General features: G+C 44.7%; 1 protein-coding gene across 1 annotated transcript in view; it reads right to left on the bottom strand.

Moving 5' to 3' along the window:
* znf536 (zinc finger protein 536) overlaps positions 1–22,500 on the bottom strand; it is a 191,003-nt gene that overhangs the window by 89,219 nt on the left and 79,284 nt on the right. The window contains 1 exon segment of the mRNA XM_084057494.1: positions 12,084–12,174. The gene's annotated coding sequence lies outside the window, so the exon portion shown is untranslated.

Consider the following 22,500-nt stretch of genomic DNA (forward strand, 5'->3'; position numbering starts at 1 on the left):
AGAATGCAATCTCTTTCTTGTGACCTCTCTCTATCTATCTCTCTGGCTCTCTCTCTCAAAACATAGAATTTATATATATACATAGAACATACACTAACACTGAATGTGGTATGGCGATGATCGTCGCTGTTGGGTGACTTGAGTCAGACTAGGAGGTTCCAGTAAATCCACTCCATGCCTGGCTGGTTGTGGAGGTTTTCTCCCAGGTTCTCCTGACTGGAGCCAGTGTGTGCTGCTAATCCCACAGGCTGCCACTGACCCTGCCTCTAGCAAAAGCACAATCATATCTGCCCAGCAATCCCAGAGTAATTAAGGAAGGCCCGCACCATGCCTAAACCTCTCCCTAACACACTGTTGTGTCTGCGCTGCATGGACACAAGGAGTCATAAGAAGCTTAGGACCGTGTCCCGCTCAATGCCTACACAGTAAAACCGTAATTTAACTCCAAGAGTGTAAAGATGGAAGCCGAAGGGTCCATTTTGGTTCCATTTGTACAATCTTGACGGTAAATGAACACTCTTGGAGTTCAATTTACTCTAAGAATTTTACTGTACGTGTGTGCGTGAGTGTGAGTGTGTGTGTGTGTGTGTGTGTGTGTGTGTGTGTGTGTGTGTGTGTGTGTGTGTGTGTGTGTGTGTGTGTGTGTGTGCGTGCGTGCGTGCGTGCGTGCGTGCGTGTGCATGCATTCGTATGTCTATGCGTGCATGCATGCGTTCGTGTGTGTGTGTGTGTGTGTGTGTGTGTGTGTGTGTGTGTGTGTGTGTGTGTGTGTGTGTGTGTGTGTGTGTGTGTGTGTGTGTGTGTGTGTGTGTGTGTGTGTGTGTGTGTGTGTGTGTGTGTGTGCATTCTCCTTGTTGACCTCCTCACAAAGAGTTAACAGAGAGAGATACAATGGGAATTAAAGGGTCCATATCATACAATTTCACTTTGTCTTAGTTTTTTGTCTTTTTGGGATTCTGTGACGTCCCTTCTACAAAAACACACATTTTAACACTCTACAAGTGTATTTGTGGTCTGGGCATTTCTGAAAAGGTGTACTGAAACTGGCTGTCTGATTTGCTCTCTATAGTGAGGTCACCATGGAGCTGCTTGTGATCCCACCCATCAGGGAGAGACAGGGAAGTTTATTTTGTTTTTATTTGTTTATCTGTGTATCAAAAAATATAGATTTCTAAGCAAATCTCTTAGTTACAATAGTATTTGGTGTGACCAGCACCCCTGTGTGAAGCAGTTGGTTTAGGTTTAATGATGAAACTAAGAGATCACGTCAAACTGGAAATAGCTAGATCGCTACTTAAAAAGCGCCAGAAAACACAGTTTTGTTTTGATTTTGTTAAAAACTTTTTAAAAAAGCGTTTGAGGGACCTTAACAAATAAAATAAAACCTTTCAAAAACAGCATAACATAGCCACTTTAAGCACCTTTACGGGTCTCTTAATTACTATGAAGCCCACCTCTGTACTAGCACGCTATAAATACCCCCACTGGTCCCAAGGGCCCGTGAATATACCAGCTCCAGCTGCATACGCACGCACATGCACGTACAGTATGCGCACACACACACACACACACACACACACACACACACACACACACACACACACACACACACACACACACACACACACACACACACACACACACACACACACACACACACAGAGCAGTATAGCCAAAATCTGAATGGACCACATCTCAGAAATTGGGGCAAACCGCATGTCCTTCTGCAACATGTTTTAGATGGGACCAAAATGAAAGATCTCAAGTAAGAAATGTTGGAGATTTGTGAAAGCATTAAGAGAGAGGGGGGGGGGGAGAGAGCAGGGCCATAGGGAGTACATGTGATGACTCCAGCTCTTACGGTTGTTCCAGCACAGTAGAATAAAGGCTGAACCTCAATATCCAGGGCAACACTGCAATACAAGTAGAAAATCTTGACAGGGAAAATGATCTGTAATTAGGACAAACAGCACTAAAAGCAAGTTAAAACATTATTATTTTTGGGTGGGGGGGTGTCTAACCGGCATGCGTGGACTACCAGGACAACACGAGTTAAGAGAATGAGTGGGGGGGGGAGAGAGAGAGAGAGAAGTGAGTGTGCGTGTCGCGCGTGCGCAGTCTGCGCACGCATGCATGTGGAAGACAGAGAGAGATAAAATTGAATGAATGAAACAGTGAGATGGATGGGTGAAGAGGAAGACAAAGTGAATTAAAGAAGTATAGAGAAAAGAGTTAAGGTAGAAGTGAAATAAAGTGCACAATAAAATCCTGTTAATATATATTAATTCGTAACTCGGAGAGTTTATAAATGTTTAAGAGTTTAAAAACTAAATTAACCTGTACTGGTCCATTTAGTTACATTTGGTTATTTGTACACATCAGAGTAAAATTAACATTGAGCATTTGTACTGCGTGTGATTCCAATTGAGAAACTGCTATGTAGAAAGAAAGAGTAAGTGAGAGTGAGTGAGTGAGTGAGTGAGTGAGTGAGTGAGTGAGTGAGTGAGTGAGTGAGAGAGAGAGTGCAGAGCGTGAGAGAGAGAGAGAGAGAGAGAGAGAGAGAGAGAGAGAGAGAGAGAGAGACCAACAAAGACCCCCTGCAGAACGAGCCGCGATCCATCATAAGGCTGCCCGTAAGAAAAAAACAAAACCGAACAAGTGTCCCCAACACGCTTATCCCCTCTCACATCCCACCACAAAGAGCTCTATTGTGGCTGTCTCTCACAGCGCTCACAGCCCCTTTGATGGCTCCTGCCCCGGTGAAGAAAAGACGTTGCCTCGGAAAGACGGCAAACAACGGTGTTCTAAGAACAGTGGTTCTCAAACTTTTTAATTTCAAGGACCCCCCATAACTCTGAGAGTCTACAAAGGGGGAACCGAAACGACCCGTAAGCGTCCATTCACTCTCAGAGTTACAGACCTGTGAGGGTCCATTTTGAAACCCCCTCATGGAACCCTGAGGGTCCCTGGACCCTACTTTGTAGCCCACTGTTCAAAGAAAGAGGGACGATGGCTAGGGGGGGTGCTTATACAAAGATATGAATTCAATTAATCCCGGCTGGTGAGGTGGTCAAGGGGATCCTAAAGAGGTACACAGTAAAATCCTGAGTGTTGATCTAACCCCAAAAGTGTACAAATGGAATCAATGGTCCATTTGGTTCTATACTCAAGCTTTACAGTGTAGTGTGTGAGTCGCAAACTTTCCCCTATAAGCTCCACTTTGATTTCTCAAGCGTGGACGTGGTGAATTCAGTGGTCCTGAAATACAACTCAGTTTGAGCCAGTGTGCTTAAAAGGACAGAGAAAAAAAAAATCAATTCAACTGGAACACGCACTAATTGCAGGAATTCCTTAGCCTGGCATGGCTAGACTAATACACAAAATGTATTATCTGGTAGATTCTTCAGGTTTCCAGGCTAAGAATTCCTACCATGCCACTTGTGATGCCTTATCAAAACACATAAACGGTCTCAACACTTCCCCAAAACCTAGAAGTTTATGATCTACAAATGTACACTTGACACCAGACAATCATACTGTCCCAAATCACTCTTTTTCCATCATTTCAATTACATTTTCTACAGATGTGTACTTCAGTGCAATAAAACTCTTGTCTTTTGTTGAATGACTTCCTGCTTAAGAAAAACCAAGAAATCCTATTAATATTTAAGATGTCAGATTCCACTACATCAGGGATACATGCAGTCATTTTGTTCCATATCATGCAACACAGTATCATTGGTATAAACAGCTGTGCTGGTGAAAGTGAAAGCAAGGTGGAGGGGAATTGAAGCTTGCATGCTAAGAGGCATTGTGTGCCGTTCAGCCCCTCAATCTCCAAGTCAATGCTGGCATGTCAGAAAACATAACATAATTGTCTTTTAGCGGACGAGAACTAAAAATACACAGACAATAGCACTGAGATGAGCACAGACACACACAAAAAAAAACAGGCAGAGGGAGAAATTGTTTTGTCCTTCCAGCACAGTGTTTGTCTCTCCACGTTCCCGCCCCATGCCAATAACTGTGGAATAAACGGATATGTGAATTAAACCCCATTGTTTTAAAAAAGAGCCGCCGCTATATTTAGGTGGCCGCTTTTTTTTTGCCTTGACGCAGAGGAATTTGCCAGTTATGTTATGTGTGTTTGTTTTTTCTGGGGCCTTTTTTTTCTCTTATCCTCCATCTTTACTTAGGCAATGTATCTCACATTGTTTAAACAAGTGTGAGCAGTGTGTCTGTGCATGTGTTAAGGCGAAAGAGAGAGGGAGAGACACATGCACACATGTGCGCGCGCATGCACACACACACACACACACACACACACACACACACACACACACACACACACACACGCACACAAACAGTTCAGCCAAGCGATTTTTGCAATTAGAAAAGACACAAAAATAATTATTCTGCAGCACAGTCGGTCGACATATCCTGAGTCGACGATGCACGGATCACGTGCTTAATAAAAAAGGTTAATCAGTTGTTAATCAGAGGATTAATAACTTGTTATTTTCTTTACAAAACCATTAATATTATGCCATAAATATTTAATGTTGATGGGTCATTTTTTTCTCTTTTTTTTGGTTGTGGGTGGGGGTGGTGGGGGTGTTGGGTATGTGCTTGGTGATGCAGCGCAGAGTGAATAGTATCCAGGCATTAATGTGCATTAATCATGCTTTGGTGAAGACAAATACATTTGTTCATGTTTATTAATACCACCTCAGAGAAAGGAATACTCTTTACATTATTCACAGAGTTATTAATGAAGGGTTTATGAACAGCAGGACCACGGGACAGAGACAGGGGACCAGAGAGAGAGAGCGAGAGAGAGAGAGAGAGAGAGAGAGAGAGAGAGAGAGAGAGAGAGAGAGAGAGAGAGGCCAGAGTCAGACAGACAGGGGCAAAAGTTCATTCATGTTTAAGATTGGGAACAAATGTTTAAGGACAGATATAAAGTGTGTGTGGGTGTCTAATCTGACCATGCATATAAACTACATGTGTGTGTGCATGCGTGCGCACAACCACATGCGTCACGCATGGTGGACAGACCACCATGCAGAAAGCTGGGGGGTTAAACGTAGAGATTTTCTGTCCTTTTTTCTTTTTTTCTTTTTTTACAAATTACCCTGCCCGCTTGCTAATCAAAGCAAAACAAATATTGCTTTTCGTTTGCTCCATTTGTTTGAATGAACATACAGACGTTCCCAAAATACTCATTCCCAGCTCAAATGTAATTAAATTGTGCCTTTAGTGAAAACATGCAGTGGTACTCCAATTAGTTGTGTTTTTGTCGCCGGGAAAGGAGAGAAATGGCATGGGGCGTGCCCCGGGCACCTCACCGTCCCGGAATGGAACCGTGTCTATAAGGCGGAGGAGAGTGGGAGTGTGCTTGTGAGACAATATTTTAGTGTGCGGCGCTGACAGGTGGGTAAGAGGTGTGGTGTGTGTGTGTGTGCGTGTGCGTGTGCGTGTGCGTGTGCGTGTGCGTGTGTGTGTGTGTGTGTGCGTGCGTGTGCGTGTGTGTGCGTGAGCGCGCTGAGTTGGTTGAGTGATTGGTTCGATGGTGTCTCTTTCCATTCCTCTGATCTAGAAAGACAGCAGACATGCAAACAGGGAAGTGCCTTACGGGTGATTTATACCTTGCGTGCTGGGTTTCGAGCACAGAAAATACGCGATCTACAAGCTCAAGACGCGTCGCAATGCGACGCGTCTTGAGCTTGTAGATCTAATATTTTAGGTGCTCGACGCTGTGTACATTACAACCAAGTATACATCATGCATAACATGGTGAATAGTGTGTCCGGGAGAGACCGGGGTCTGTCTGTCTATCTGTTTTTCTGTCTCTCCCCCACTCTCTTGGACTAAATGGCTTATTTTCATTTAGCTCCAAATTGTGTTTTTATTGAAGGCCTGTATGGATCGCCCGCCAAAATGTCATCCATCTAGCTGTCGATGAATCCATCCCTTCATTTAACGATCGCCCCACCTGATATGCATTTCACGTGGCTCCATATTACCTTTACTGGGAATCAATGGAAAGCAAATAATGCATGGGAGCCAGTCACTCGTGCATCTGACGGGGAAAAGGGCCATTGGTTATTTGTAAATACATGTCCTCGGCAATGCGGCTACTGTATGGATGAGCACAATGAGCAGAGGGGGGTAATTGTGGGTATGCCTCTGTTATATGCATCTATCTGTACAATCCCACCGCTATCATCTCCACACGCCCTGTCTTCATAAGCAAAGAGACAGAGAGACTGAGTGAAAGAGACAGGGAGTAAAGGGGGAGGATGGGGATCGAATGAAGACAGAAAGCAAAAAAAAGAATCGGAAGAAGGAGAAAGACAATTAATGATTTGGGGGGAGGGTTGGTGTGGGGCAGGAAACCAGAAAAAAGAAAGATGAAGAAAAAAGGGAGCGCCAGAAGGGAAGCAAAGGATGGCCATTCGTGGATTTTTCAGTTAAACACTGATTTCATCATGCGAGGGAAAGCTAAAACACATAACTTTGCCAAGTGAAAATCAAATATTAAAAATGACAGGCCTTATAAGTGTGCTGAGCGGGCCAGGGTCACGGAGGGAGGCAAACGCGGGCGGCTTGTCAGCTACTATCTGTCAGGGTGAATTAGAAACAATCAGGGCCGAGTGAAAGGGAAGGTGATTGTTATTAAGCAGCGGGGCCTGCGAGCGGCCGCTGCAGATGTGGCCGTGCATATAAAAGAACAGGAAGCCGGCAGTTTAATTCAGGAAGCTGCCGAGGCGAACGCGAAACGCCACAAAGGAGAAAGGGGGGGGAGAAGGAAGGGTTAGGGAAAGGGGAGGTGGGGGAGGGAGGGTTCCTTGTCGTTAATAAGCTGGAAGTTACTTTGATAATGCGCCCATGGGTTAGGCCTGTGGAAAAAAGCGTCCTTTTTTTTACCCCCCACCCTCCCTCTCTCTTTCTCCCTCTCCCACACTCTCTCTCTCTCTCTCGCTCTCTCTCTCCCACTCTCTCCCCCCGTCACTCTCTCTCTCTCTGTGTCTCTCGCCCTCTCTCTTTTTCTCATCATCCACCTATCTGTCCATGTTAAGGTGTCCAGCTGTGCAGCCCATCAGTCCATATAGAAGGGAATACATCAGGGGTTGGAGAAATACAAGCTGAAATGTAGATAAGTCCACTTTAACACACACACGCACGTGCGCACACACACACACACACACACACACACACACACACACACACACACACACACACACACAGACACACGGACACACGGACACACGGACACACACACACACACAAAGGTGGGGAGTGCCGGCTGAGCCCATATATCAATTACGACCTGATATCCTGGGAGCATGATGGGACGGTGTGAGTGGACTGCGTGTGTGTGTGTGTGTGTGTGTGTGTGTGTGTGTGTGTGTGTGTGTGTGTGTGTGTGTGCGCGTGTGCATGTGTGTGCGTGTGCGTGTGCGTGTGCGTGTGTGTGTGTGTGCGTGTGTGTGTGTGTGTGCGTGTGCATGTCCCTTTTTTTTGCTGTTTTTTTAATCAGCTGACAGTCCCTGCTGACTGGTGCACAGTGGCGCGTAGTGCGCGTGTTTGACGGACACACAGCCAGCCTCAGCCTGACTCTTTGCAGTGGGCCTGATAGCTGTCAGGTAGCCCCCCCCCCCCCCCCCCCACCTCCTCCTCCTCCTCCTCCTCCTCCTCCAGCTCCACTGAGACACACGTCGTGCTCACAGATTGTTGTCACGGACGCCAGGGGAGGGAGTGCGTGTGTGAGTATGTATGTGTGTGTGTGTGTGTGTGTAAGGGGGGGGGGGGGGTGAACAATATGTTTTTCAAAGAGAGCAGGGGACTCCGTTTCCATGATAAGGACTGACAGTGATGTACTGAGAGAGCGCAGCCTCGGAGGCACATTGGTAGTGACGCTCGTTCACCCCTCAACCCCCCCCCCCCCCCCCTTCTCCTTTCCCTTGGATCCACTGGGAGGATGTCCCCCCCACCCGCCAACATGACCCATTAGCACTACAACAACCCCCATCGCCACCACCCCCAAAGAGAGAGAGAGAGAGGGAGGAAGGGGTGTTATCGTGTCATAACTTGACTTTCGACATTTGCATAGCGGAATATCAAAAGGCAAAGAGGAAAAAATCGAAGGAAAAAGGAAAATAAATAAATTAACTAACAACCAAACACAGGCTTAATGACAAACGTTTTCCTGCAGGGCTTCAGGGGGTTCCGTCTATACCTGTCACTGTCTCTGCCTCTAAAAGAGAAAGTCAAGTGGTTCTGCTGCCTCGCGTTGTAGTTTCAGTTAACACTAGTTACATGAAATCAATGGGGATGTATTGGGGGAGAGGGGGGGGCTGTTGAGACAGCTTCTTTCATAGAGCCTCTCTCTGCTCTCTCCCACTGAAAGGCTTTGATTTCTACTTACTTTGTAGTGAGCGATATCGCAGGAAATTATCCCTCCCCTTAAGATTCACTGATCATCCAATAGGTTGAAATAAGGCTATGTACCTCCCTCCCTCCCTCCCTCTCTCCCTCTCTCTCTCTCTCTCCCTCTCTCTCTCTCACATCTTCTTTATCGTTGTGATCAGTCGTATGTTCGGCTAAACGCGAGCCTTCTCCGGTTTCTGCCTTGCAGGTTTTTCCTGCGTTGCAGTGCTGATCTAGCGAAGGGTTATGGTGTTAAACAAGGAGCTGCTAAACGTTCCCCAAGGTAATAACAGTGTATATATACGGGAATGGGGAAACGCAAAGGGTGGCAGCAGCAGAGATAGAGGAGGGAGGAAGCGATAGCTGAAATACGAGGAGGAGGAAAAGGAGGGAGAGAGAAAAAGAAATCATTAGCAGACAAAAAAGATGTAAAAGCCAGAGAGTAAAAAATATATATATATATATATATGGCAAGAGAAACAGAGGACACCAAAGAGGGAGGTGGACCGAATGAAGGCCAGGGAAGGAATGACACGGAAAAAAAGACGAATAAGAGACAGTGAGTTATATCGGGGAACTGGTGGGCGGTGGGTCTCACACGCTTGTAAAATCGAGGGCTGGAATCTGGAATTGCAACACTTTGCATTTGTGTCTTGTATCGCTATCCACCACGAGTGCCTTAACCCATTCAATCCCGGAAACGCATCTACAAATGTCTTCTAAATCCAGTTTTAGGGTTTCTGAAGAACGTATGCTGCTATATCAGTGGTTCTAAAACCTTTTCATGTCAATGACCTCCAAAATGATATGTATTTGGCCACCAACCCCATCTCCAAATATTTTGTTCCAGGGACCCCCCGAAGCAAAGATTTGAGTTACAAATCTTAGCTTTAAAAATATAAAGATTTGCAAAAATGTCCACACTTTAAAAAAAAATAGCAGATCTACAAGCTCATAGCACGGCACTCGTGCCGCACTATGAGCTTGTATATCTGCTATTTTTGAATAGCCAAATGAATCTAAAATGACGTTCCCGGATTGAATGGGTTAAAGATAATCCCCAAAACAGATTTGAAAAAGATGATCACCGTCAAAACAAAAAAGAAAGGACTCCCCCCCACCCTTTCCAACCTCTTCCCTGGTTCTCTGGGAGGCCAAGTTCAGGCCATGTCTAAGATTTCACAACGATTAGCGAGGGAGGGATGAGGAGGGATATAAAGATGTACTAGCACAGCATTAGCCATTAATCACTGAAGGGGGGGGGGGCGGGAGAGAGAGAGAGAGAGAGAGAGAGAGAGAGAGAGAGAGAGAGAGAGAGAGAGAGAGAGAGAGGGAGGGGGGTACTGTCCTGGGCTGGCTCAGCATGAATCTTGTATTTTGCTGTCTGGCCCTCAAGGGGTCTTGCCTCACAGACTAGGGCAGAATCCTGGGTAATCCCAGGCCTTTAGTGTAGAATGGGGGTTGTTCAAGCTAGATTAGTAGCCAAAATACCTTTTCAATTCCTGACAAACCATGTCGGAAAATGAATGTTGGTACAGTGTCACAAAATTTAAAAAGTTAACACATTAAATAAATAAAGCTTAATAAGGCTTAAAATGCATGATTTAAATGATGATGATGTTGTTGTTCAGAAGAAGGCTAGTTTACATGCCCATGGGGTCCAGTCGGTTCCCGTTGGGACTGGGGATGAAAAATAGAATCAAAAGTTTGCCGGCTTTGCCTGGAAATAATGTCCACGCACAGTTTGTGCTTAAGTATTACGATGTGTACCATCCACAGTTAAGTACTCAGTGTTAATGTATCTATGTGTTGTGAGCTAATAGATCAGCTATTTTCACTTTTTTGGGGGGGATATCTTTTGAAATAATAATTGGAAAAAATAAATAAATAATAATAATTAGTGTATATATATATATATATATATATATATATATATATATATATATATATATATATATAAAATGATATTACCCATAAAAATGGGTCCCGACCCATTGTTTGGGACCCATGCACTGCTCTAAGCCCCTCACACTCAGTGTGGTAGGCAGGCACATTGAGCCTGGGTGACCATAAAAACACAATAGCCTTCATTTAGCTCTCCCTGCACCTCTCTCCTTCTGTTCCACACGCTCTGGCTTTCTCTCCCTCTCTCTCTCTCTCTCTGTACGTGTCCCTCTATCTCCACTTCTCTCGCTTTCTCCCTTTCTCTCTCCCTTCCTCTCTCTCTCACTCTCCCCCTCTCTCTCTCTCTCTCTCACTCTCCCCCTCTCTCTCTCTCTTGCTACATGCTCTATTCTTCTTTTTTTATTTTATTTTTTATTTTTTTTCCGGTACTATGAATAAATTTAGTCTGTCCCGGACATGAAAATGTCAAATACCTAAAATACACCTAGGCTAAATAGCGTATTAATTTTTAATGCCCGCTCATCCTATGCTGCTATTCTCATATCAGGCCTGTCTGCCAACAGCTGTTGCAGCCTCTCCGGCTGGGAATTTATCATCCATCTAGCTAAAGGAGGGGCAAGGGAGAGAGGGAGAGAGAGAGAGAGAGAGAGAGAGAGAGAGAGAGAGAGAGAGAGACAGGGTACGGGGTAGACATTGTTCAGGAGACAAGAAATAAGGGAGGGACAGATCAGTCGTGTTTTCATGGATCTCTACCTCTCTTTTATATCGCTACCCGCACCACGCAACTTTTTCGCTCCTCCGTTTGATATACGAGTAGGATTCAATTACACTAATGCCAAACATAAATTGTTCAAGATTCCCCTGTATTCCTCCTTTTTCTTCCCCCCCCTCCCCTCCCCAGCCCTGTGTTCTATCATCGGCTCCTCATACATAAAAGAGAAATAAGGAGCGTGGTGGTGTCATTGGAATGTGGAGGTAGTGACATTGGGGAGTGTTGCACAGGAAGGTGGGATGAGGCTCAGAAATGTGCCAGTGTGTGTACTGATACTGAATGCCACCCATGTGTGTGTTTTTAGGTGGCATGTGGCGGATGATTATCATAGATTATCACAATGCAGATTGTAACAAGTTCTGTCTGCACACACACACACACACACACACACACACACACACACACACACACACACACACACACACACACACACACACACACACACACGCACACACACACGCACACACACACACCACATTAGCTGCATGCGTGTGCCTCTCTCTGTGTGTGTGTGTGTGTGTGTGTGTGTGTGTGTGTGTGTGTGTGTGTGTGTGTGTGTGTGTGTGTGTGTGTGTGTGTGTGTGTGTGTGTGTGTGTGTGTGTGTGTGTGTTTGTGTGTTTGTGTGTATGTGCGAGTGTGTGTGCAGTGCCTTTGGGGATAAGAATAAATGGTGAGTGAATGACAAACAGTTGGCGAGTGGAGTGTGGGGGTGCATGTCTGCATGTTTCCGTGCGTGCATGTGTAGTGTACATCTGTGTGTACACACGCACTTTGTGTGTGTGTGTGTGTGTGTGTGTGTGTGTGTGTGTGTGTGTGTGTGTGTGTGTGTGTGTGTGTGTGTGTGTGTGTGTGTGTGTGTGTGTGTGTCTAAATGTTTCAAGCGGAGGACGGGTATGCCTTTGGAGCTCAGGGGTAAGTGATTATTGATTGTGAGTAGATGTGTGATTGTGTTTGTGTTCAGTGGGTTCTTACCTTAACACACTAAAGGCATACTGGATTGTAGCCTGTCTGTTAGGACTGTCACCAACAGCGCTGGATGACTACTGCTCACTGGGGCGGCCACCTAGAAGGACCGGGGTGTGGGGTGGGGTGGGGAGAGGAGAACAGTGGCGGTTAGAATAGCTTTTCAACAGGTTTTCAAAGTGTGGGCTAAAGACGTCAGGGGGGGCGCCAAGCGGCCCAATTGGAAGATTATTATTCTGCCAGTGGAACCCCTTTCAACCTGGTGTCTCTATTTTGGGCATGTCATTATTGTTATTTTATTTTTCATTTAAATAAAAAAAAATCATAAAAGTGAAGAATAAAAAAAAAGTTAAAATAGCTGATTTTACTTTTCTTTTTTTAAACCCATTTCACAATAGGGGGGCCCCAGCCAGAGGCTATGGCTATTTGGAGGTCCTTGGCATGGAAAGGTTTGAGAACCCTTGGGTAAGAAGATTGGCCATACAATTCACACAAAGATTCATACAGGCAAGCAATGATAGGGGATAGATGACAGAGGAAAGAGAGGCAGGAGAGAAGGAGGAAAGAAAGTGGAGGAGAGAGGAGGGAATACAGGGGGGCGGGGGGGGGGCAGAGGAGAGGCTGATGTCAAGAGAGAGAGATAGAAAAAAAAAACGTAACAAATTCAGTGAGGTACGCGCCGGGCGACGCGGCAGCAGAGGTCAAGGGAACGAAGCCGAAAAAGGTTAAAGATGAAATCAAAGCCGGCGCGCTGCGCTGCCCGGAGGCACAGCTGAAAATCTATCCTGCCAGGCAAGGCCACCGCTGACACGCGGCAGACAAGAAGCTAAATACTGCACGCCACTCGGGGATCTTTCATTTTCAGCCGATCAATAAGGGCTTATATTTATCAGGGCCTCCGAGCCGCTGCCACGTCTGACAACCTCCACTTCATTTTCGCACTCCTCCTCCTCCTCTTCCTCACTAAATCGAGACCCATCGACCATGAAAAGGGGGCCGAGACCCTGGATTTACTATTAACCGCCCCCCACTCCACCCCACCTTACCCCCACCCTCCCTTCATGTCCCTGCCTTGATACAGCGCACATACATGCTTGTCCAAATTGTGCACGCACACACGCACACACATGCACATACATGCACACACACGCACACATGCACACACACACACACACACACACACACACACACACACACACTAGTACTAACTAGTACACGCATGGCCTCAAGACTCTGTTGTGTTAAAGGGTACTGTATGACTCCCGTTCCTTTAAGGAAACATGCCTTGTCATTATGGCCTTGGCACAGACACTGGCAACCCCTTATGCCTTTTGTCCTTCAAGCTGTCCATTCCACTAAACACACACACACACACACACACACACACACACACACACACACACACACACACACACACACACACACACACACACACACACACACACACACACACACACACACACACACACACACACACACACACACACACACACTAGTACTGTATGCATACCAATTTGGCACATTTCCCTTCTCCAACATTTGAGAAGAACAAAAACTAAAACCACTGAATCCTAAATCGCCGCCATAAAATCTGACGAGCGTTAAGGGTTGTCGGAGGACAGAGTTTAAGATTTCGAGTTAAAATAACTGGCTGTCTAATCATCTGCACAACAGTATTTGCTGTGAGGCATTCTAAATAGATTATCGCTAGTCCATCTGTGTCATCATTGATTTATAAGGCATTAAGCTGCTTGGGGAAGAGATAGGGCCTCGCCTTCTCTGCTGTTAAAGGGGCTCTTGTCAAAATCAGGGGCACAGCCATTTGAACAGCCATGCTGCCAGTCTGCCTCCCCTTTAATCGCCTGGCGAGAGAGGAAGTGAAAATAGGACGGGCGTATCCGGTTTTACGGAAGGGAAGTATGAATCCAGATTTTGTGCATCTCTTTTTTGTTTTGTTTGGTGATACAAAGAAACTGGGAGGAGGGGAGGAAGTATGGGGGGGAATACACAGAGAAACAAACAGGGTGCACAAACACACAGGCGCACGCGCAAACACAAATGCACACGTATGCACAAACACACATGCTAACGCACGCGTACACGCATGCACATACACACAGACACACACACACATGCGCGCGCACACACATGCACAGCAAAAAAAAAAACAAGGGACATCATTAACATATGAATGCTATATGCAAATGGTAGGGAGAGAGCAGATGTTGTTGCATTTAATTGACCTATATGTGAATTGCATCCAAACCTTTCACTGTGTTGCTAGTTCCACTGAGTACAGTTTGGCTTTCTGGTAGTACTCAACACACCAGCCTTCTGAGCAACTAGACCTTAGCAATGTTTAAACACAAAAAGGATAAAACTCTGAGAATAGAATAGAATAGAATAGAATAGAATCTAACACAACATAATAGAATCGAGTAGACTACAGCAGAATAGAGATACAGTACAGCTAATACTGCAGAGCAGAGCAATAATTACAAGCAGTCAAATATAGAGAAAATCCATAAATAGCATATGGTAATCTTCCCCCTTTGCCATGCTTCAGTGTCCCTTCTTGATGACATCATTAATGAAACTGATCAGTGCATTGGACATTGGTCTCAGTATTTCTGCTCAGTAACAGGTTAGCCAGAAGTGCAGGGTACAGTATGGATAGAAATCCATTTCAGTTGTCTACCCATATATTGAGTCTTCCCTCCTACCCCTCATCTATCATTCTCTCTCCCATTAGCTTCTCACTTGTTTTGAGAGAGAGAGAAAGAGAGGGAGAGAGAGAGAAAGAGAGAGAGAGAGGGGAGAAAGTCACGCATCTTACACTGAAATGTTTGCTTGGGTGAGCCATGAGAAACACAGATGCTATTTTAATCTGGGCCTCTCTGCCTTTCCTTTCTTCCTTCCCTCTCTCCCTCCCTCCCTCCCTCATTCTCTCTCTCTATCCCTCTCTTCCTATCGCCCCCTCCTTCTCTCATGCTCGGGAATGTCATTAAATTGTATTAAATAGCCTTTTGTCCAGGGGGCAAGGACCACCCGATATATGATAATACATTAAGGCCCCGGTGCAGCAACCACTGAGCCGAGACCATCTTAAGGCACAAGCATGGAGCACAGTTGTGTGTGCGTGTGCACGTGTGCATGTGTGTGTGTGTGTGTGTGTGTGTGTGTGTGTGTGTGTGTGTGTGTGTGTGTGTGCACGTGTGCTTGTGTGTGTGTGCACATGCACGCGTGTGTACATGCACGCTAAAGATGTGGTGGCGAGACGGAAAAAAATGGAGAATAGAGGATGAAGACAGAGTGATGGAGAGTGTGAGAGAGAGAAAGAATGAGGGAGAAAGAGAGAGAGAGAGAGAGAGAGAGAGAGAGAGAGAGAGAGAGAGAGAGAGAGAGGATTGTGGTAGAGTGGTGTGCCTGCGTGAGCATGTGGCTCCCTAACAACTGTGACACATACTAATAGAAACATACCTAATAAATTACAAGCTTTCAGGGTCTGGCAAGCTGACATTTTCTCTGTGAGCAGGACAATTTCATATCTGCGGTGCGAGGGGGGACCAAATTGCATCACACGGAGATGCCAGCGGATTAGCATAAAAATTAACACTTAAATTTCAGCTTATTGTCAACCCCACTCCTGCACCGGCTGCCTCACAACAATCAATTCCTCTTATAAATCTGATTAGATTCCATGACGCTTATTATCCCAGTCATGTCTGTCTACCCCCACTACACTGACACAGTCGAAGCACCCGTTTCCGTCCTCCATCGCCTGGGCAATTTCTTCAAATGGAATTAAGAAGATAAATCTATAGGTGTGTTATTTCTTGCACACAACATGTCCTTAGCTTTGCCGTAAGCTCTTTCTTTTGTATTTGTAAGTTTTCTTAATTTCTATGTTCACATGATTTCATCACTCTGGCATTCATAGTGATGCAATTTTGAAATCACTAAAGATTGTAAAGATAGAAAGTGGTGTGCATTATAGAAATATAGCTGTTTGGGAGATTTACACAACTACCTCAACAGGCCTTTTCTTTTTCTTTGCGTCAAATCTAGTCTGTTGATTATTATGTCTTTCGATGCAGAATCCCAGGATTGATTTTGACCGCATTTATGAATATAATTTAGGTATTTTCATAATACTGTCAATATGGTTATATGTTTCTCTTTCATTTCTGAACCCCGCCCCCCACCCCTTTGCACAAAATGAACTCCACTGAACCTAATCCATCCTCAGAATGCACAGCCATCACCAATGCTTTATGTTTACAGAGACAGGAACGTTGCAGAGAGACAGAGGGGGGAAAAAACATCTATCTCATCTTGGAGATCTCTCGATGCTGTCGCAATGAAATATTTGTCAATAATGCTTTCTGTTGAGGCATTGCACAAGTACGTACAGTGCTAAAAGCACGGCCCGCGCGTTGGGTGGCTTTGGTAAGGCTCTTGATTGTTTAGACAAATGGCATTTCATCGCATCCAGATGTCTTTAAGCTGCGCTCAACCACCGTCGCTGCTCTCCAAGGCGCAGGCAGAATGTATACAAACAACTCCCCCTAACTGCATTCCTTATCTAGGCCCTCTAGCGTCACTAAGCTCGTCACCAGGCCTGGAGTGCGGCCCATGTTAAGGTAAGTCAACGTTTAATATTTAGATTTCACCGTGCTGCTATCCAGACTGAAAATCTGGCTGTAAATTACTAGCAGAGTGTTGCACTGAGGCGGGCCACGAGCCCAGTGAGCTTACAAACAAAAACACTTTTAAACCGAACCACTGAATAAAGCCACCGAGTGTTTTATTCAGATATGCAGCTTTTGCCACGGAACTGTACTTTTTGTTTATTTTATTTTATCGTTGTTGTTTTTTTCAGTATAAAGGAATAAAAGCTATTTCGGGGTGGGGGGCTGGGGGCATTAAAGATATACATAGAAAAATATTCATCCCCCTCTGTGTAAAGTGTAAGCCTATTGTCATCCATACCGCTCAGAGGACATGGAGACAGGCCTGAGGTGTGCCCTGGCTGAGGCAGGCATTACAACACTGGTACAAAAGACCCTTACTACAGACGCCTACAGAGTTGAAAGAGAGAGAGAGAGAGAGAGAGAGAGAGAGAGAGAGAGAGAGAGGGAGAGAGAGAGAGAGAGAGAGAGAGAGAGAGAGAACAAGACAGAATGAGAGAGAGGGGGAAGGAAAGAATCGCCTGATGTCCTAAGTGGATAACAACAGCTCCTGCTATGCAGCAGCGGAGGCGCGGAATAATTTAAACCAGCTACCTCTCCTCCGCGCCTCTTCCCTAACACCCCCCCCCCCCAAAAAAAAGAAGGAAAAAAGAAAAAAAAAGGCCACCCCTCTATTCTTATGTTAACACGGCTAAAGGGGAGTGGGCCACCCAGCAGCAGAAAGAAGAAACTTAAGTCCATGCTTCAGGAAAAATAATCCATTTCTCTCTCCTCCTTCCTCCCCTCCCTCGCTCTAATGTAACTTTACACACACACACACACACACACACACACACACACACACACACACACACACACACACACACACACACACACACACACACACACACACACACACACACACACACACACACACACACACACACACAGAGGGGAACACGGAGACAGGGAGAAAGAGCGAAAGGGAGGCAGAGCTGTGGCAACACCAATAGGTTTACTGTGCCTTTAAAGCATATTACTTTTCACACAGAGTTTGAAGAATAATAAACCGGGTGCTTAACTGGGCTATTTTCCCTCTCGGTTAATGCCACGCAATGGTAGGGCGGGGGGCGGGGGGCGGCAGGGGGCAGGGGCAGGGGGGGGCGAGAAGAATGTGAAAGTCTTTAAATGCAGAGTAAACACTGCTTTCTTTGTTGATTGTAGACTTCTGTTGTGTTTTTTCTTCGTGAATCTCACAATTTTTTCCCTCATCTCCCTCCATCTCTCTCTCTTTCTCTCTCTCTCTCTCTCCCTCTCTCTCTCTCTCTCTCTCCCTCCATATCAGAGGGCCGGCTGTTGTGTTTGGTCTCCAAACAGCACATCTGAGGTACACACACCTCGCTGACATTTTATAGGTTCAAATCCCCAAGAATGGGAGAGCGAGTCATATTTTATACCGGCGGTTTATTTTAACGGCCGCTTGTAATTAACGCAGCATGTCCTATCTCCCAGCCATCTATGCCAAGGCCTTTATTTAAACAACTTTATTGTGAAATGTTTGCGTTCTCAGCGTTCGGCCGGGGCCCACACACAGAATATTATTTCATACTTCAAGAGAGTGGTGTGTATGTGTGTGTGCATGCGCCTGTGCAAGTGTGTGTGTATGTGTGCACTTTTGGAAGAGTTTACGCTCTGAGCGGTTATTGTTTTTGATTACGGCAAGAGTTTTTAAAATGAATCAAGCACACAAACTACGCACATACGCACACATCTACACACACGCACAAACAGACACACGTTGGAATTGAGTGTTGAAGTCGAACCTGTTTACAGAACGGGGGTGCGAACCTGAGGCCTTTGGCCTGGGCCAAATGTACATTCTCCACATGATTTATGGGAGTAAGATCACACTATTTATGTCTAAATGAGAGCACTTGTTTAACGCCGCTGCTTGGGGGCTTCTTTTTGGAGTATGTGTTTGTGTTCATACGCACTTTAATGGAATTTGATGGGGAGATTGAGTGTTTACACTTGGTCAAAATGACCCAGAGTTAACACGGCACTCTGCAGATGCAGAGTTACTGGCAGGCTACGGGCAAAGCAGAAAATATCAGCTCATACTGTACTGTATCAAAACCCCATGTCGATGCGCGCTATAACGCTGCCTGCATTTCCACAGTTTGATCAATACAATTGAAAGTCAGCGGAGCCCTTCTTTTCATGAATTTATCATAGAGCATCAAATGAAAAGTTACATTCTACAGTCTCATTTACTCTGGGGCATTTGAAGACTTATTTGATATCTCGGTCACCAGGGAGCCACACTTAGAGCTGTGTTGTGTAGTTGGATAGCATGGCATTCACTGTAAGGTTACACCAGCAACATGAATGCATTTGTAACGTTTTTAATCTGTGTCAGATTAGGACCACAATGAATTCAAGTCCCCAGGACTTTTTTTGTGTTATCCTTTTAGCTTTAATGTCTTACTGTACCATGTGCTGTTTATATTTCTGACTAATAAGGTATTCAATCAATCTATCAAAAGTCCCTCTACTTAATCGTCAGCTGTTTTGTTTTGTTTTGTTTTTTCTGACTGTTTGAAACTCCAGCTTTGGATATTAAATGCAAGACACGTTTCAAGTAAATTATCACTGAATTAAAAGCATACCTGATCTCCTCCTGAAGTTTTAGGTCGGACTTGATACGCAGACAATACATACGTTTTATTAAAATGAGATTCCTGAATCATTAAAATGAGTATTACAAACAATCATTACAAGTGCACCAAAATGTATAGATATAACAATAGGCCTATGTGATATGATATTATACATAATGTACTAACACTTTCTGGGGCAACTTCATGACAAATAATCATCATCACCATACTAATGATCTGTTTCATAAGAGTCGCATCAGACTCTCATTCTCACTTATGAAGATTACAATAAAGGATTGGTGCATCACCTCTCTATCACACTTATATTTTCCTTCTAAAGTGTTACAGTGCAATGTAAATAAAGTGTTACCACACCTGCAGTGGATGAGATCATGAATTATTTTCTTGTGGTGATACTGTTGAAATGCCATAACTTTATAAAACTTGCAAAATGCAAAAAAAGAGAAAATAGTAGAAAACCTGTCAGACCAATATACTACTATATATATACTCATATATTTAGTGGACAGCCACTGTCCACTAAATATATGAGTGCTGGGGAAAAAGGCTGCAGAGGTTCAAATGCTCTCCACATTTAAAAGATGACCAATGCTTCATTTCACCTGACAAGACGGGTAATAGAAATAAGTCATGGTCCACTTTACTCTACTGTTGCAAAATACAAACCAGATTCGTTTTTTGTACCTACAGTACCATTATAGTGTCTTAGTCTTTGTTCTGTCTTTGGGAAAATATGACATAAAGAAATGTTAATACCAATTGTCTGTGATCTAAAGTTAGATCAACTGTTAACAAGAGTTGGTTTGAACTAATTTGTGTTTGACCTCATCATCAAGTCCAGAAGAGTCAGTATTGGATTCAGTTTATTTAAAGGTTATGGTTGATGTTCAGCTAACCCCTTCATTTAAAAAAAGGTTTTGATGACAAATACTCAACTACAAATACTAGTAGTTGAGTAGGTATAGGTGAGTTCTGTACCTAGTCTTATGAAAGTATGAAAGGAGGACCCAAGTTGGAATCCGACTCCCATGTCTCTACTGTCTCTGCTATCTGAAATAAAGCATAAAATCCCCAAAATACATCTTAAAGAAAAAAATAATAAGATGCAAATATTTTCCCAGATTTTCCTTGTTTTCCTTATTGAGCACCAGCATATAGGCCCGAGGTGCACATCAAATTATCTACCATATTGTGCATTTTGATTTTACACTAAAACAGTAGACTAATTATAACTAGTAATGTAAAATCAAATAGGGAATGTTCAGGCAGTGTTAAGACTACAGTAGTATTAACTGGGATTCATCTGTTGAATAGCTTGCCTAAAGAATTTAAAGGTTTGGCCAGTGGCTGTTGGTTCGACAAGGGTCTTGTTAAATGTATGGCCTCATTGAGATCGACCCAGTCTCAGACAACATTTACAATGTGGCAGATGATTTATGTCACGGATCTAGACCGTTCTAAGCAGATCAGACATGAAACACACAAAGGCTAAAGAGGAATTGTATCGATTGTATTAGTTTGTTATTTCACGAGACACGTTATCTCGTTGAAAGGACCCGTTTCTGACATTGTCAATCCAATTCTGTTGAATGCTTTAGCCACTGCTACTGTAGCTTTCCTCAGTGACCACATAGAAATTAGTGAAGATAGCTTTACCACATGAACCCTAGCATCCCTATTCTGGGCATATCATAAGGAGAACATTCTGCGAAAATAGGTGATAGGTGAGGACATTTGGCAAGAAAAGCCAGTCCTCAGGTAGCAGACCCCTAGGGGACACCGGTCAACAAAGTATAGGGTTTAAGTGGTTAAATAAAAGGGGAAAAACCCCACAAGTGCTTTCCCCTAAAAATGAAAATATATATATATATTAAAAAAATGTGGGCGGCTTTGCTTTGTCAACTTTGACTTAGTAGGTATATTGGGGAGATGGAATCTTTTACCACTGCTACCGAAAAAATGAATTTAAAGAAAAGGTGTGCAATGTGTTCATTGGTGATATCATAATGTGAAACGCATATGCAAAAACATTCCAATTTCCCCCTATGGGTAAAAGTGAGGAGGAGGACGAATCTGCTAAACAATTTGAACCGGACAGAAAGCGACAAGCTCACACCGTATATTTACCTCAAAGTTGATGGAGCGTCATGTGTATACAGTAGCTGCACGAGAGTTAATGGTACAGAGTAAAAATTGTCAGTGTTACTTTATCGATAGGTAACTCTGAGCTTGTACAAGTGTAAACGAATGAACCTGTAGCCTACGGGTCCATTCGGATACATTTGCACACGCTCAGAGTTAAATAGACACAAAGGATCTTTACTCCACGCTGTGATGTGACTGTACGGCGCTATACGGCCACGCTAACATATTAACACTGACCAGATGACAGCTAGCAGACATACCGGATCCGTGGCATGTCTCATTCTCCGTCCCTTCTTACCAGTGGTGTACAGTAACTAAGTACATTTACTGAAGTACTGTACTTAAGCTCACAATGCGTAGCGATGCAGTATTGATACTTTTACTTAAGTAAAAAATGAGAGTACTTTTTCCACCACTGCTTCTCACCCTCCCTACCTTCCTCCCCTCCCTCTACCTCTCCCTCCTTCTCTCGGTACTCTGCTGAGCTCCTCAGCAGGCTGTGGTGTCTGAGGCGATAGTGCGCTCGTAGTGGAGGTGTAGACACTTCTTTAGCTTGGCGGAGGCCAAACAGATCGAACACTGGGGAGCACCTGGCTGCCGGCCGCCCGCGCATTAAGCACTCTCCTCCCCCCCACCCACCCCCCACCCACACTTCCTCTCTTGTCCCCCCCCCCCCCCCCCCCACTCCGCTGCTCTCTCCTCTCTTCTCCTCACTGTCTCTCCTCTCTTCTCCTTTACTATATATATGTTCTGCTCCCCCACCCTCCGGACTCCTCTCTCGGACCCAGACAGCTGACGGCGATGAAATCGGAACCACAATGCGTCCAGGTCATGTCCCTGGACCACATGAATACAGGCAAACACACACATTAAGCAGATGGACTACGATGGCATTTAGCATCCACGTTCATACATCGACACACGTGCATA

This window comes from Gymnoscopelus microlampas (genome assembly GCF_963454915.1).
Source record: "Gymnoscopelus microlampas genome assembly, chromosome: 1".
In the NCBI taxonomy this organism is placed as follows: domain Eukaryota; kingdom Metazoa; phylum Chordata; class Actinopteri; order Myctophiformes; family Myctophidae; genus Gymnoscopelus; species Gymnoscopelus microlampas.